The 18,844-nt window shown below is 36.9% G+C and overlaps 2 protein-coding genes across 2 annotated transcripts in view; one reads left to right on the forward strand and one right to left on the reverse strand.

Annotated features, from left to right (window-relative positions):
• Window positions 1-18,844, reverse strand: part of CTNNA3 (catenin alpha 3) — a 1,394,003-nt gene that overhangs the window by 989,985 nt on the left and 385,174 nt on the right. The gene's annotated exons all lie outside the window — the stretch shown is intronic.
• LRRTM3 (leucine rich repeat transmembrane neuronal 3) overlaps window positions 1-18,844 on the forward strand; it is a 164,074-nt gene that overhangs the window by 18,231 nt on the left and 126,999 nt on the right. The window lies entirely within an intron of this gene.

The following is an 18,844-nucleotide window of genomic DNA, read 5'->3' on the forward strand; positions in this document are numbered from 1 at the left end:
GTATGGGGATCAAGGAGTGTACTGGTGATGGGCATCAGGAGTTGTATTAAGTATTGTATCACTGAATTGTACACATGAAACTCATATTACACTGCACATTAACAAACTGGAATTTAAATAAAAACTTTTAAAAAATGGGTAAACTACTTCATACCAAAGTGTTAATGCCTAAACTGTTAGCGCTCCAAGGTATTGCCCCAAGACAGTGCTGTGACATAGAGGTCCAATCACTCTCTGATTACTCTCCAGGGGTCAAGAGCTGCATTTATTGACTTGTGCTAGGAGCTTTCTTTACATTGAAGGACTCTAAGAAACAGATCTGTAGCATACAATGCTGTTTTTACTATTAGAACATTATCGAAATTGTCATTTTGCTACATCATACAGTATTTTCTTTATGAAAGCCCATGGGTAAAGGGCTACTTCTTCCAAATAACTTTATTTTAAAATACTTTGCTCTTCATGCAACTGATCCTGCCCTATGTGACCCCCTTCTCCCCGCATCTCTCTTTCCCTCTCCTGTTAAAAATGTCAAAAACCTCTGAGACAAATACAAATGTCCAGGACTTTATAACAACTACCTTTGGTCTACCTTCCCCATCCTTGGTTTCATTTGCTTTTTCCTATGTTCTCTGTTTGAATGTCTTCACATTTTTAAAAATCCTGATGAATTTAATAAAGATATAGATTAATTCAATAAAATATGTTAGCCCTTAAGGCAAAAAAAAAAAAAATGTGTCACCCATATTAGTTCAGGCTGGCTACTAGAGGAACCTACATTTTAGGCAGAGGAGTCTTCCAATAATTTTCAAATCACACCCCATTGGTTTGCTGAAATCAGAGAGATTGGAGGATTTGATATGCTGCATGGTGTGGTGCTTTCCACAACATAGGTTTTGACAAAGCTTTGCTGATTACGTTGACTGAAGATGTCTCCCATCAAGTGAAGTGGAAAGAATGAGAGAATATCTAAGAAAAATCTAGACCAAGAACACTATAAAAGATAAGTGTATGTGTGAGAAAACATGGACTTACGTTTTCAAGGGAGTGGAATGATTACTATATTTGATACGTGATAGTTTATAACCACCAGTCCACTCTCATTTTCAAGGCTCTCAATTAGAGTTCTATTTGGGAAGATTTGATTAATGTACTATTTATCTAAGAGTCATTGATTTATGTAGCTTAACCATAAGATACAACACAGCTCATTTTCTTTCTAATATTCATAGCTACAAGAAGAATACCACAGTGACATGGGGGCGTTCTATCCTTGACTGATAATCCACATAAGCAATCACCCAAACTGACAATATTGAAAATATTAAAGGATAATAATGTTCCCTTCATTGTTAGGATCCCACCATTCAAACTGAGTAAGAATTCCCAGGAATTCAATGATAATCCATAAACCATACCATAAAACAGTCCAATATGTATTCCAGTGAAATGTTCTCTGTGAAACAGAAGTCAAATGCAGATCTCTTAATAATCCCTGTATTAATTTTTATACCAAAGAAATAATTCCAGCTCAGATAGATTAAAACTGTGGATTTTTTTTTCTTTGCTGTTAGAGCTATTTGATTATGAGACTCTGGGGAAAGCATATACTCTTGTTAAAAAAATGAACAAATGTATTATCAGAGATTGTATAAAATTAGCAAAACTTTACAATCTATATTGATGATATTCTTTAAGTATTCAATGAGGCCAATCAGTAATATATTAGAATATGGTTGTATTTATGTCATTTTTGTTTATCCAAATATATCTTGCCAAATCCAAAACAAATTTATTAAGAAACTATCATTCCTACAGACACCATTCCCTTTAAAAATCACTAACTCCTGAAAAAAAAAAATCACTAACTCCTGGGTGGCTCAATCAGTTAAGGGGCTGCCTTTGTCTCAGGTCATGATCCCAGGGTCCTGGGATTAAGTCCCACATCCTTGCTTAGCTGGGAGCCTGCTTCTCCCTCTGCCTGCTTTTTTCCCCCTGCTTGTGTGCACACTTTCTCTCTCTCTGAAAAATAAATAAATAAAATATTTTTAAAAAATTGCTAACTCCAATATAAAAAATTAGGACCTATTAGGTTAGAACCTTCTGTTCAGCAGTAACTACAGAATTAAATATGATTTCAGTACCAGTGATTATTTCAAATGTTCATAATGTATAAAAGTTAACATCTATTTATTTACACTTGGCAAACACCAGCAGTCTTTGACCCTGGCAGCATACAACTTCATAAGGACTGCATGGCCGATGAACACGTAAGAGGACATCTTCCTCAAATACTTGATTCTAACAATATGTGCAGAAAGGAATGGATACTGAGACTACAGAAAAAACATTCTGCTAGACTTCAGAGTGGTTCAGAATCATGAGACCCGAACCAGACACTGGATAGTGAGCTTGTCACTTCACAGCTCAGAAACTTCCAACATCTCCCCATGACTTGTCACAATGTAGTCTCAACCTAGTCTTTCCATTTTTCTTGTGCAGTTACCTTTATTCCACTATGCTCCCTTAAAACCACAATTTACCATTCTTTGAACATCTCTAATTTGCTCACATTGTTTCTTCTGCCTGGAACATTCCTTTTTGCCAAATTCATCTTACATTTTATGACCACAGTCAACTCTTTCGTGAACTATTTTATAATAGAGATGGAACTATTTTTCTTTTTTTCCCAACTTCAATTATACATTTTGTTATTATCATTACTATTATTATTTTACTTCTACAGTCATTATCATTTTCTAACCTGTGTTATATTAGCTATGTCCACATATTATCTTCTTTTCAGGGAAATTTTACATGTGTTTCTCTATCCCAAACTTGCTTCAGGAAGGATCTGATACAGTATATGCTTAATAAATGTCTGTTTAATGAATTGATATGAATGAATGAATGTCACACTGCAAGAGTCATACTGAAACCAGTAAGCTAAACAAGAGATCATTATTCCCTATCCTTGCCAAAAATATTCATAAGAGGTTTGGGATATAGTTCATACCATAATACATTGTACTTTCTATATTTTACATGTTTTCAACAAATGTTTACAATTTACAGCTATGTGAATGGCTGTATATGGCAAAAGAAGCATTGGAAACATAAAAGCAACATCCTATGAATTATAAAATCATTCATGAATTATAAGCATCCTCAGTTGCCACATGTGAAACATTTACTGAGCCGCCACCATTTAATCTTTACCAAAAAGTCATGAGTTCACATTGAGGCCAGTGGTGGGCATGGAAAGAGCTTTTAGAGTTCTGCATAGTGCAGTGACAAAGAAATTGAGGTCTAATCAGAGCCAGAATTTGAATCCTGTTCTAATTTAGCACCTCTCTTACAGTCACTGAGCAATAATCTCCTCCTGTTAACATTAGCTCCCCTTTGAAGAGATGGGATGCTTATGTGTGTATGTATGAATGTACGTATTTTTAAGATTTTAAGTGATCTCTATACCCAACATAGGACTCAAACTCACAACCTGAGATCAAGAGCCAGCCAGACACCCCTGGGATGCTTATTTAATATGAAATAAGTAATTTTGCTCTGCTACATCATATATACCACAAGCCCTTGTCAGCTTTAAAAACAAATAGACAAACACAAAACTATCTCTTTGAATGGCTTGCTATGTGCAAGGTGCTACGCTAAATGCACCTTGATAAAGAGCTAAATATATTTAGCTCTTCTAACAACCCAATGAGATAGATAGTGTTTAATCATATTCCAGATAGGGAAACTGATACAGAGAAACTTTAAGTCATATGCTCAAGGTCATAGAACTAGTAAGGACAGGAAATGGATTGTGAATGCAAGTCTTTCTTATTCCTAACTCAAAGTTCTTAACACCCCTACTTTACTGCCTTTGTTTCTTTTTACTAACCCCCCCCCTTTTTTTAAAGATTTTTATTCATTTATTTGAGAGAGAGAGGGAAAAAGAGAGAGTGCAGAGGGCAGAGGCAGAAGAAGAGGGAGAAGCAGGCTCTCCACTGATCAGGGAGCCTGACCTGGGGCTTGATCCCAGGACCCTGAGATCAGGGGCTGAGCCGAAGGCAGATGCTTAACAGACTTAGCCACCCAGGTACCCCTCCTTTTTACTAATCCTAAAATATGATTTTTCCCTAAGAAGAAAATTGGATTATTTGAAACACACACTGTTCAGAATATTTATCTTAGCATTGCAAACATTTCACACTATACTTGGAATGAATCTAGGAGACAGAAAATGGTGGCAGGAAATGGGTCGAGAGATAGGCTCATCTCACCTGGCCTGACTAAGCTATTTACATTTTGTAAAAAGCCCATCTCCAAGTCTAGTCCTAAAATGACAATGAACCTTGATCTTTAATGGACAGAAGATCTGGTTCCAAGGCCTTTTAGATAAACAGAACATATATCAGGGAAACAGCCAGTACCCTTAACAAATTGGCTGGCTTGCCTCTCATCCCAGATCCGTGACTTTCAGCTGCTAAATGTAATATGGGAAACAAGTCAATATTTTCCAACATGCTGAGTCCATTTCCTCTCCCCACCCAATATTTTTAAGCATAAGGCAGGTGCAGAGATCATGTCAGTCACTACTGGAGGGGTACACAGCAGCTGTCACACAACCACACAACAACAGAAGTTTTTGCTAAGATTCAAAATGAAAAGAATTGCATTGTAATCAAAACTATGCAGGGGCCAGCGCTTCCCAGATGCACACAAGAGTACTAAGGATTTGGAAAGGGACATATGCCACTTTTTTTATACTCGAGCTAAGACAGTACCTTTCAATAGCCCATGGGGAGATACGATCAAGTCTTCAGAGAAAAAAGACATAGGCAACACAGGGGTAGCATCTAGAAGTAAATCTGAAAGCTACAAGGGGGCCTTGGAAAGGATACAGGACATGCCCTTTTGTTTCCCATTGGATGACAACAAGGTCCAGAGAGGTTAATACTTGTCCAGGATGAATGAGTAAAGCTTTGGCAGTCAAAAGCCTGGAAGCCAAATCCACGATTTCTTCATTTCTTCTACTCTACCCTGTTGCCTCTAATCTGCTTTGTTTTGGCTCGTTTAGTTTTAGTTTTCTTTGTTTTAAGAGGGTTATTTAATGAAAGATACATGTGACCTAGCACCAACACAGGGGGAATTTCTTCCAATACAGGGAATTTATACACTGACTCTCTCCTGGCCAAGGCATTTAGTTGCTCCCATAGCTAAGACAGAAATGAATTATCAACAGTCAGAAGTGCATGGCGAGAAGTAAACTGAAACAGGCATGCCTCTGAGTTGTGGCTGAGCTCAGCTCTACTGTTCTGAAAGGACACTTCTTTTTCTTTATGAAATCTTAGCGTCTCCTCTGGCTGAGACATGAATTGTCAAATGACTGCTCTCTGTTTTAAGGATCAGCTTATACACAGATCATAAAAGATTTATGTATTCATCAAACCAAACATGCATTCATTCAGTACCTGTTTTATGCCAGACTAGATATTGGTGATACCGAGGTTAAACATCTGATATACAACACAGCCATTTTACAATAATGGGAAAGAGACATCCTGTTCTGCAGTACAAGTAGTCCCAGCACTGATTAAGCACTCACTAGCAATCAATTAGTAAACATTTACTGAATGGCTTCTTATAAAAAGATATATGATAGGTACTATAGGAAGATACTAAAACATAAGCTTAAAATCAAATGGAGATGAGGGGTGCCTGGGTGGCTCAGTGGGTTAAGCCACTGCCTTTGGCTCAGGTCATGATCTCAAGGTCCTGGGATCAAGTCCCGCATCGGGCTCTCTGCTCAGCAGTGAACCTGCTTCCCTCTCTCTCTCTCTGCCTGCCTCTCTGTCTACTTGTGATCTCTCTCTGTCAAATAAATAAATAAAATCTTTAAAAAAAAATCAAATGGAGATGAAAAATACATTCACATGAAATGATGTAAAAACAAAATCATATTTTAACCATAACCATATTTTAACCGTTTGATCATTAAACATAGGAAAAACACGGAAGGGTTCTTAAAGTAGATGTTTCGAAATAGGCATGGATGGACAAAGAATGGGTGGAGTGAAGAGAGACTATTTTAGAAAGAGAAAGAGTAGGCAAGTAGGTACAAGTATAGAGAATGGCAGAACATTAATTTTATAATATTAGCTTGATTAATTGAAGTGGTTTAATTCAGATATTATAATCAATGGGGGGGGAAGTAACTGCTTGTTTGTGTTTGTGTGTGTGTATGTGTGGTGAATTACTGCTATGCAAATAAAGGTCATAATGAATTGACAAATCAATTACTTCTAAGTTGATACTGCCACAGTCAGATGAATTCAGGATCCCCCTATGCATCCATTTTTCACTTATAATCTGAATAGTAATCATGTAGGTATACACATTGTTTGTGATTCTTCTGCTTAGTCAGTACTTATGTCCTACCAGTTGTTAAATATTTTAAAAATTGGCTTGGTTTATAAGAGATTGTATAATTTCAACAATTTTCAGAGAGGCCTGATAGAAAAACAAGTTCTTTTCCAGTTAGCTAACAGAGGAGTTAGCCAGCAGAGGAGTGAGATAGACATTCAGAAAGTGGAGTATCCTTTGAAATACTTCTACAGGAGAACTATAAGTAGTTTTTAAAAGTTGGAACTATTAGTAGGATTCCAACTTAATTTCTTTACCATCCACTGGAGAAACTAAAGCCCACTGAGAAAGCAAGCAGCAAAACCTAAAGGAAGTTCCTATTCATACCTGTCCTCAGTTACTTTAAATACAAACTTGATCTAGTATATTTCCTTGAGGTACTATTAACCTAGTTCTCTCAAGATCTTTCTGACTTTTCTGTGAGCAATATACAAATCAATCTAGAACATCATTTCTGACATCACAATTAAATAACTCTTTTGAAGATGGAAATCAATCCTGTCAATAATCCATGTTATTAAAAACAAAAATCTTTCCTACTAAGGACTCATTGCCAATCATCTGAAGTGAGAGAGTCAAAGTGAATAACATGAATTCAGGCTTATTTCAAAATTTCCACATTTTGGTCAAATGCTAATGATTATATTATATATAGATTTTTTTTCTCCTGTACATTCCCAACAAAGAGTAAGTCATACCATCATGTCCTTCCAAAATGACTCTTTTCTAAAACAGTCTTACTGGAGCACATGTGGTTAGTTATGACTCACAGATTTTAAAAAAAAATAGATACAAACTCCAAAGATACATTACCTCACATAAATAATAAAGTAAAAATATTGTTCAGAGAACATTGTTTCCTACATAATAATTTAATCATTGAAACTTCAAATAGGTACCATCTATGTATCTATGTTATGTTTCTGACATGTTTTATGATGGGTGATATTGTCCTTTTAAGAGAGTCATAACCCACATACTTTTTTTTTTTTTAAAGTTAGTCAAAGGTGTTTTTAGTCTTCGATTAATATAGTTAAGAGCACAAGACCCAGAGACACATTTATGGGTTCAAATCTCAACCAGAAGAGCTGGGTGACCTTTTTTTTTTTTTTTAATATTTTATTTATTTGACAGAGAGAAATCACAACTAGGCAGAGAGACAGGCAGAGAGAAAGGAGGAAGCAGGCTCCCCGCGGAGCAGAGAGCCCAATGTGGGGCTCGATCCCAGGACCCTGGGATCATGACCTGAGCTGAAGGCAGAGGCTTTAACCCACTGAGCCACTCAGGTGCCCCGAGCTGGGTGACCTTGAGTAAATAACTTCACCATTCTGAGCTTTCATTTCCTCAGCTATATAAAATCAAGATAATTACAGAACCCACTACAGAAGGTTGCTAAACATATCACAGAAGTTTAAAGATATACAGTGGTTATAATGAAACTAGCCCATGGTAACTGCTCATAATGCATTAGTTGTTATTTCCTTTCTGCATATTTACATCATAATTCTGAACTTAAAAGCTAGTCAAGAGTAAAATGGGAGTCCTCTGCTATTCAATAACCCAAACCTCATCCAAACACAAAATCTTTATTTAAAATAAATTAAGTTTCCAGCGTTAAATTTGAAAGATATGGATTTTTCATAGTACATTCCAATACCTGGTTTTATGAACTGGACATAACCACATGTTGTTTGGCAGACAGACAAATGCGAATCATTTTGTAAATGATATATTTGCATTTTATCCTAAATTTGCCTTATGTCTAGATAAACTAATATTAAAATCAAGGTTGCTGCATCATGGGTTCCTTTTGCAGGGAGCCACAGTGACTAAAAAGGGGGAAAAAACCCCACAGAAACAGCTAAAACAACATGCCAATGTTTAGTGAAAAGCGAGGTTGCTATGTATAAGAGAGCAAGTTGTGTAATGTGTAGCCCTATAACGCATCACATGTATGGACTACAGTATTCATGCTGACCCCCTAGGGCAAACTGTGTGCCCTGGCTATGGTCAAAGGGTAAATATAAATACATAAACTTGGCTTCAGTTAAAATTATGTCAAATTGGGGCGCCTGGGTGGCTCAGTGGGTTAAAGCCTCTGCCTTCGGCTCAGGTCGTGATCCCAGGGTCCTGGGATCGAGCCCCGCATCGGGCTCTCTGCTCTTCAGGGAGCCTGCTTCCTCCTCTCTCTCTGCCTGCCTCTCTGCCTAGTTGTAATTTCTCTCTGTCAAATAAATAAAATATTTTAAAAAAAATTATGTCAAATTGCCAACAGTAGGACAAATTTGTATTATTATCCTAATGGGCATACTTAGCACTTATCACTTGTGTTAGCTTGGCCTCATTACTTAACTTCTCTGAACCTGTTTCTTCGAAGGCCCTCTTTCCTGTTGAGTGGAGACAAAAGTATCCCTTCACAAAGATCCTCCTATATATCCCATAGCAATTTACTATGTGCTAACAAACCTAAAAAGTGTTCACTGATTTCCTGAGAAACTATCGCAGCTCAGAGAGACCCTCACATATCAGATCCAACTGTTACTCTTTGTTTTTGTTTTGCTTTTTAATTTTTAAATTGTTCAAGGCCTTCCCATAAAGGGCTGATTATTAAAGGAAACCGCTGAGGCACCTGGGTGACTCAGTCAGTTTAACTTCCCACTCTTGATTTCAGGTCAGGTCATGATCTCAGGGTCATGAAATCAAGCCCTGCTGGGTATGAATACTACTTAAGATTCTCTCTGTCTCTCACCCTTTGCCCCTCCCCATCTCCCCATCTCACTCATGCTCTCAAACACTCGCTCTCTCTTAAAAAAAAAAAAAAAAAAAAAAAAGAGTAGAGTAGAGAAGCTGCTAGACTAGAAATCTGGAGCCATGCATTCTAGCCTAAGATCTGCCACTGGCTTGCAAACTAATTATGTATAGTTTTCTCATATATAAAATGGAAGTAATGAGCTCTGATATCAATTAGGAAAAGTATCAAGATAATAGGTGTAAGTGTGCTTTAAAAAAATTGGAGCACATTAGTATACACAGTATTATAGGTCTTTGCAAGCTCCTCATTGTATAATACATGGTAAACAAAAAGATAAACAGACTTCTGCTAACCTCTGAAAAGAAATACTTTCTAGATGACTTTGATCTTTTGTGATCTTTCTCTGAGTGTTGTTTCTCTGAAAAGATCAATTTTTATTGAGTCATGTACTATAGAAGCAGAAAAATAAATGTTATTTACATAAATCATCAATAGAGAATAAGAAAAAATAATGACTACTTTTTGAGGCATTGTAACATGTGTCTAATATCTGTCAATCATTGATTATTCACCATGTGTCAAGCCCAGTAAATCTTATAAAGATGCATAGAATCTTTTCTCACAACCACCTTGTAATGTATGTGATAAGACAATCTCTTTCTTCCAGATGAAGATACCAACTCAGATGATTAACAATAAAATTAAATCATCTTGCATGTGACCATGCATCTAGGGAGCTGAGGGAACCAGGATTTAGGTACATGTCTGTTAAGCTCCAAAGCCCTTATTCATTCCAAGTTTCCTCACTGCCTCTCACAACACTTGATACAGAGCTGACACTCAATAAATATTGATGAATGAATGAATGAATGAATGAATAGATGGATAAATTGATGGATAAATGAACAGATGCATGGATGGATGGATGGAGGGAAGGAGGGAAGATGACAACTAATTAACCTCTAGAAATTACAAGGACAAGACCTAGGCACCTGGCTGGGCTCTGCCACAAGTTGTTTAGTTTTTGTTGTTCTTCCTCTTCTGCAGCTTGAATATCCTAGGTTGTAAGAATTTCTTAGCTGTTGACATGAGCATTGCCTGTCTTTCTATTATTTCTGCTGACACAGTTGATGAAGGATTTCAAATTCTTGGAACCGTTTGTGCCTTATCTCTGATATCCAACTGGAGGGCCTCTCTCCAGCAAACTAGAACATGGCATTTTGCTATTTGCTCAGTGGTTTTGGTAATTCTGGTCATGGGGCAGTACCCAGGAGGAAGGGGGTCCTCAGTTCTAACTCTGAGAGCATCTGAGAAAATTTTGCAGAAGCTGCCAAAAATAGAACATTGTATGAGACTAGAGCCTGACATTTGGTTTTGCGTCTACTATCATTTAAGATTGAATAAAGGACAAAGGGGGAAAATAAATGTTCTAATTGGCCCAACTGATTTATTTGAAACAGGTAGATTTAGCAACTTAATTTGTGTTGGTTAACAAACCATAGATCTTTTTTCTTCACCTGCTTTCTTGTAAGGAAAACTGTCTGTGCCTCAAGGTTATTTAGAAAAGCCTCTGAAAGCTATTAATAGAAAGCAGTTCTAAACCCAGTCTCTAAAAGGCTTAACTTTGTATACGATAGTTCTGCCCTTGTAGAAAAATAAAAAAGCTTTTAGAAAAAAAAAAAAAAGCATATAGCTCAGATTATTAGCTATCTCTTTGTCACAAATGTGCAGCTGGGTTCAGAATTTGCATGTTTCCCAGGCAAAAGAATTCAATAAGCAAGTAAGCGAATCCTGCCATTTTATTAAATACTTTCAGAAAACAAAAGCAAAGCAAGCTTCCACTCAGCCAGAACCAGAACATAATCCCTAGAGCCAATAACACATGTTAAAGTTCCAGCACCAGAGCCAAATTTGACAAAGGAACCCTCTCTATCCTCCTACCCCAGGGGCAAACTACCCTAATTGGGATTCACACACTCTTCATTTTTGAGATCCTCCAAACATGGGTGGTCAAACAATTAAAATAAGGAGGGCTAATATTTGAGGCTTAAATCGCTTTCAAGATACATAAGTGAAGAAGTAGGAGGCTTCTGAAAGTGCCCTGTAGAGCCCAGAGATCTTTAATTTGTCCTATTTGTTATGATTCTCTTTGGAGGTAGGAAGAGAGAGTAAAAATGAATTATCTCCTCCCTACAGCCTTTCAATACACCCTTCTTTCTTAATTACACACAGCATCACTGCACATGTACTGCTGAGCATGGTTATCCACAGGGTAGATGTAGAAAAAACTGTAATTGCCATGTTCGGCCTGCTGCTATTACAGCACAGACTCAGGGCGAAGCCTTACAGAAGTCAGCTCAGTGTCCTAATGCAGCGGATCCATCTTTCTGACAACCTTTTGTTCTTTTCTAAACTTGTTCCTCTTTATAGAATTTCAACCTTCCAAATCTTCGGTGATAATGGTGACATTCTCAGAGAAAAGTTCCAGAGGATGCAGTGGCTGCCTGGATTGATACTTAAGGAACGAACTCTTTGAGCTAGAAGCCAAGATGGGATTTCTATTTTTATTCCTGTTTCAATCTTCATGCTCAATGGAGATAATGAAATCTTTCTTATAATCATTTATTTTATTAAAAGGAGTAAGGATTATCATTCCTTCCACTTTCAAGGCAATTGAGTCAAGAGAACAAAAAGCATGAGAAGATTGAGAGTACAGTATCCTGAGTTCTAAGGGCTTTGCCCATGATTATTTGCAAGAACTAAGGAAAGGGACTTAACTTCTCTGGATTATCCAGAAAATAAAGTGATTAAACTAGAGATTTCTACAGGTAGTTCCAGGTTTAACTTACTATGATCTTATTTGTCCCAAAGCCCCCCCATCTTCTACTCTTGGTGTAACTGAACTTACTTCTCATTCACTGCAACCTCCAGTATTTTGAGCTCTCCTAATTTCTTAACCCATTTTTTCTTCCTTTTTCTAGATTCACTTTTCTTTCTACCCAGATTGATATTTAGGAGTAAGATACTCTGCTGATAACTCACAAACTACTATCTTTCTTTGCTCCATCTTTTACTAAAGTCATTTGCAAGTCCCCAATCTTGGATAAACTCCCCACATCTATATTCCTATGTTTAGCTTTCCAAGTATGAGTTGGCGTCATCTCGAGTCTAGTCTATGCTGAGTTTATATTTCCTTTCCTAAGTCTCATCAAGCAAGGTATGTAAGCTTTATGAGTTGGTCCTCTTAGCCATTTGGAAAGCTTTTTATTCACCTCTAGCAGACACCCTAAATACATTTCTGTCCTCCTCAAGCTCTCGGCCTTCTCTCAGCAGATTACTTTTCCATAAAGTGACTACAATAAAACCATTTTCACAATGAAAATGTTTAAAATTTTAAATATAGCAGTTCATTTTTAGTTCTATTACATTAACATAAAAAACGATCTCACATCTTTTGCAAAAATCATGGGGCATTGCTGCATTTCTACATCACTTTCAAGTCAGCTCTATTTTGATTTATAAGCTTGACTACAGATCTAGCTGTCAGACCAGATGTTGTATGGAAAATTCCAGCTAAGTCTGATTGGATTTTTCAAACTGCCTCATCAAAAGCCTACAGCAAAACAGAAGTAGATATGAACTTCAAAAAGTTTTAAGGCATAGCGCTAATTGGAATTACTTTTCTCAGATAATATGCAGAATGAAAATATGATTTAATCATTCGTAAGTGCCTATAAGAAAAAAAAAGAGAAATATAAGACATTTTACTGAATCAAAATATTATTAACATATTCCATCTCTGGCATTCTGAAAATTATTAGAATGTTAATTTCACTTTGCAAGCATCATGTAATAGCGCAACATTCCAAACCAAAATTTTAAGAGGGAAATGTGGAATGGAGTCATGCAGAATCTGCAGTGGATAGAAAAAATATTTCTGAATCCCACTTTGTCAGTGCCATTAAAAAAATGGGTCATGGTAAGAGTAGAAATAGGGGCAGTGTGATAAAGGGTAGAAGGAGAAAGTAAGATTCTATGAAAATCGTAACAGTTATCCTAAAACAGAGGTGGTACTCAAGCTTTCACTAAGGACAACAAGTTAATACTACAGATCCTCAGGGGGGAAAAAAATTTCAAATGGATAAAATAAAAAACATAGGATTAAAAATAAATTTAATTATATTAACATAGTTACCACTATTAAAAACATAAATTTGATGTAGTAATACAGCTGACCCTTGAACAACATGGGGGTTGGGGCACTGGCCCCCAACACAGTTGAAAATCTGCATATAACTTTTGACTCCCCAAAAACTTAACTACTAATAGCCTACTGATCAGCTATTAGTTGATTAGAAGCCTTTACTGGCTTGGAAGCCTTACTGATCATATCAACAGTAAGTTAACGAGTATTTTATATTTTATATATTTTATATATTATATTCTTACAATAAAGCTGGGGAAAAGAAATGTTCTTAAGAAAATCATAAAGAAGAGAAAATACACTCACAGAATTATGTTGTAAAAAATTCTCATTTAAGTAGATCTGTGCAAACCTGTGTTGTTCAGGGTTAACTATGTATGTGTTACTTTAGGAAATATTCAGTAGCAAGATCAGCCAAAAGATCTGATAACTGCCATCATTTCAAAAAATGATGAACATAAAAACTTTCTTTAAAGTTTGCTACAATACTATAGTATGTTATGATACTACTGGTGATTTCTATTGTTGACCATAACTTCTAATCTCCAATTCATCTCATTATTCTCTCTAATTCACCCCAAAGTTTTTGCCCCACAATTCCTGAAGCTGTTCCACTTAAAGTCATCAGTGAACTCTAGGTCATGAAGACTAATGTCAGTTCCAAAACTTCACCCTACTTGACCTATCAGCAGCATCTGACAGTTGATCATCTCCTCCTCTTTGACCTACTATCTGCATTAAATTCAAAGACACAACTCACTGCTGATTTTTTTCCTACCTCCCTGGCCTCTCCTGTGAAGTTTTCTTGGCTTGTCCTTTTCCTCTTGCCAACCTCTTAATGTTGCAGCATCTTAGAAATAGTCCTTGAATCTCTTTTTTTTGTCTAAGTTTATTTCTTTAGAGATTTCATCAGTACCACTGACACAGACATGTACAGATGACTCCAAATTTATAACCACAGTCTAAACCTCTCCACTGAATTCTCGATTCATATATCCAATTGTCTACTCAATGTCACCTCTTAAAGAAGTAACAGACATCTCAAACTTAACATATACAGACTCATGATCTTGACCTTTACCTCTATCCTTCATATCCCACTAAACCTATTCATCCTCCAATATTCTCCAGCCAGTTAATGACATACTCAGGACAAAGTCTTTGGCATCATCTTCAATGTTTATCTTTTTCTCTCAAAACCACTTCCAACCTATCTCCAAATACTGTGATCAGAAGACTAAATATAACCAGAATCTGGCATCTTCTTACCAACTCTACTATTGTCACTCTGGTTAAAACCACCAACATCCCTAGCTCCGTTTATTGTAATATCCACCAAAGTAGCTTCCACTCTCACCTCATCTCAGAATGTCAGCTAGACTGATCTTTCTTTTTTTTTTTAAAGATTTTATTTATTTATTTGACAGACAGAGATCACAAGTAGGCAGAGAGGCAGGCAGAGAGGCAGGCAGAGAGAGAGGAGGAAGCAGGCCCCCGCTGAGCAGAGAGCCCGATGCGGGGCTCGATCCCAGGACCCTGGGATCATGACCTGAGCCGAAGGCAGAGGCTTTAACCCACTGAGCCACCCAGGCGCCCCTAGACTGATCTTTCAAAACATAAGTTATAACAGGCCACTTTTAGCTCAAAACCTTCTAATGGCTTCCCCATTTTCCTCAATGTAAAAGGCAAGGTCATTACAATGGCCTCAAGACTTGACATAATCTGTTATACATCTGACTAACCTCATCACACACAACTTTCTCCTGGCTCATTACAGGTAGGCACCTTCCTCAGGTCCTTTTATTTGCTGTTCCCTCTGTCTGCAATAGTCTTCTCTCTAGTGTCCACATGGCTTACTTCTTCATCTCTCCCAAGTCTTTATTCAAATGACCCCCTTAGGGATGCCTGGGTCACTTAGTCAGTTAAGCATCTGCCTTTGGCTCAGGTCATGATCCCAGTGTCCTGGGATCGAATCCCATATTGGACTCCAGGCTCAGCGGAGAGTCTGCTTCTCCTGCTCCCTGCTGCTCCCCCTACTTGTGCTTGCTCTCTCTTTCTCTCTCTGACAAGTAAATAAAATCTTTATTTAAAAAAATGACCTCTTTAAGTAAGGCTTTCATGATCCCCACTACTTAAAATGGTTTTATTTTTGTCTTTGTTTTATTGTTCTCAAAAGTAATTATCAGCATATAACAATATATATTTATTTATTTGTTTGTTTATGTCTTCTCTCATAGGGTCTCCCATAAAGACAGGGATTTTTATCTGGTAGGCTCCCAGACACATGCCCAGTGTCTGACACAAAGCATGCATTCAGTAAGCAGTTGTCAAATAAATGAATGAATGAAGAGGTTCTTTGGAATCTTCTTTTCTGTGAAGTCTAGCACATTTTATGCATTGCAGTAAAAAGCACACATGGTGCTACCTACCAACACTGATACATCATACTCTGTAAATTAACCTAGTTCATCTTAAACATGATGCTTGAACTGAAACAAAGCCAGTGTTTGGTAGTTTGCTATAGAAATATCATCAGTAGTAACTAGCAGCATGGAAGAGTACATGATGACCACATCGATCAGTGCATTCATAGAGAATGCTGCCTGATGTCATAGAAAGAACAAGGGCTTTGAGACAAGCTGACATAGCTTTGAACTCCACTTCTTCTACTTGTGAGTTATATGTCTGTAATATGGAAAATGTCACTGAAGTATCTTAAATAAAATTACTTGTGCCAAATTCTTGGGCACTTGAAAAAAAAAAAATGTTCCTCACTCCAGTCCTCTCACTTTCCAAGTAGAAGTAAGTAAATAATAGGGTACTTTAAAAATGTCGAAAGAACTGTGAGAAGAGTAGAGGGCAAACTGGTATCGTATGAATGGCCAGTCACCTCAGGTGGTGGTGAAGATGGAAAGCTTTACTGAGTTCACCTTAACCCTGGTGGTTCCCACCAAGATGATATTTAGATACTTTTTCAGGGTAAGGTATAGATGGTGTCTAGAAAATAGGTCTAACAATGCATGGACAAAACTCTATCTATGAAGAAGAACAGGATGACATGCTATCATTTGTGAAGATAAGTGGCTAAGGAAAAGGCCAAAGCTGAGCAAAATTTGTGCTAGAAAGCAAAGTTGCCTCATTATTAAGGATTTCTTGTCCAAGAGTCTTTATCAGGGCATAGATATCAATTTTTATCCACAGCAACTTCACAGGAAAACCTCTGTTAGTCTATTTTGGGAATCAGTAAAAAGATTCTTTCCTCTCTTAGATACAAATAGGTATGAAAACTCGACAATGAAGAATAAAAAATATTTTGTTCTACCTTCAGTCTAGATACCTCAGTACTAAGGAAGAAATAAGTAGAGGCAATGCATTTTTCACGTATCACTGCACATTGTTTCTCACACTTCAAAAAAATTTACATTTAAAAAATGGCACAAAGATACTGTCTTGGAGGAAGGCAAGAAAATGGGTAAAATGTTTGTCAGCAGATAGCAATTATAAATACTCATGAATTAGGGACTAAGATTCCTATTTCCTGAAAAGTGTGCATAGCCTAGGAGCAGCGTCACTTTAGACTAAAGATGACTCTTAGAGAACCCTCAAGTTTGCACTTAGGCAGTGACTGTGTCTGTCAGGGGACTCTTGATTCACTTCAGGAAAGTTTTCCTCTCTGAAGACCATCACAGGACAGTCACCAGTTAGCCTGGGGCCTGTACTTGGTCCTCTCTTACAAAAGTCCATGATCCCTTCCTAAAGTGGTTAAGGTAGTATAAGAATAGGAGGGAGAGAGGAAGAGAGAACACAGACAATAAACCCAAACTGACTCTGTGATTACTGGACCTTACGTTTGACAGATAAGTGAAGTTCAAGTCAAACCTCAGACTGAAACCTTTCCTATTGTAAAACCTGTGCTTAGAAACATGATTGAATAGAAAAATTCCATTTTCAGATGATAGAAAACTTAGAGTTATTAAAAATTAATAAAGCAGGGAGGATTCTGCAAAGAGATCATCACATTCTACCTCTTAAAACATACAAGAAAATGTTTCTTTCCTCAATCTTCCTGCCCCTGCTCTCCGGGCTACCTTTTTGTGAGTGCCAACAGGGGATCAGGCTGCATTCTTGGTCTCATGCCAGAGAGGCAGCTAGGAGTCATGGGTGGAGGTAGACTGTCCCCTGGATTTCCCTGGATTTCGGCACTGGCCTCCTCTGGGTTGTACTTAAAAACTATTTTCTGTATAATGAAACCAAACTAAATATTTCCCAGGGAAGCAGTACAGCTCCCCAAACTCTAATTGAATTCCATGCAGAGAGAAGGATTACCAGTTGTCCTTCCAAAGCAAAATTATAACAAATTCCTTGACAAAACTAATTCTTTCTCTTCCATCTTCTCTCAATGCATCTCAATTTCTTCATTTGTAAACTTGGGACAGCATTAGTTCTTATTTCTGTTGTGAGAAATAATGAAGCATCTGGTACCTAGTAAAACTCTAGTAAATGATTCGCATTAGTAAAAAAAAAATTATTATATTCCAAAACTATACAAAAGTTGCCTGTTTCCAGTCAGAATTTAGTAGATAAAGTCCTTTTAAATAATATTTTAGCTATAAATTAACCTATTGCATAAAATCTTATTCATGTTTCTGGTGTACAAAGATTTACCATCATATAACTGATCTTTTAAGATTCCTTGTATAATGCAACAGAGAATAAATTTATTTGGATTTCGTTATTTTTTAAGAGAATCAAATGTCATAAAATTGCTTATTGTTTTAAAGAATTAGCACAAAACGACTAACTCAACCACGCAAAATGATTTTGTAAAGGGATTTTTCAGGAAATATCTTTCAGATTATAAAAAGAAATGGCAAAAATAAGCTACCAGGCTCAAAGAAGCTCTTTAAGATAGCCAACTGTGGGTCAATTTTAGTTTTACAAGTCCTAATGGAGCACACACTTGATTTTTCAGGGAGAAGAAAGTAAGAGCTACAATAAACAACAACAAATGGTCCTTCCTTAACCACTAACATTAGAATAAAACCATAACAAATTCGACATAATCATTGGGAAACCATGTGTTTACAACTTGCTAGGAAGAAAAAGCAATATAAATCCACATACACTCCCACCTCCACATCTCTGCATTATCCCACACACAACTAGCAGTTCGTTTAAGATGTGCTTAGTTTTTCTTCTGTTTTCTTTAATTAATTCCCTCTTTCCGACTCAAAAAAATGAGATAAGGAGAACAGATATATTTTGTATTTGGACAAGGTGCTCTATCTTACATTTATGTGTGTTGTTGCGATTTTTAAAATAGAAGTTCCAAGAGCAGTAAGAAATGTTACATATGCCGTAGAAGCTGGTACTATATATTATGATCAGGGAATTCTTTAACACTTCATTAGAAGCATTGATAGCTCTGGCAATGAGCAATAGGGATGGAAAACAACAATGGG

Source organism: Meles meles, chromosome 13, assembly GCF_922984935.1.
Source record: "Meles meles chromosome 13, mMelMel3.1 paternal haplotype, whole genome shotgun sequence".
Taxonomy (NCBI): domain Eukaryota; kingdom Metazoa; phylum Chordata; class Mammalia; order Carnivora; family Mustelidae; genus Meles; species Meles meles.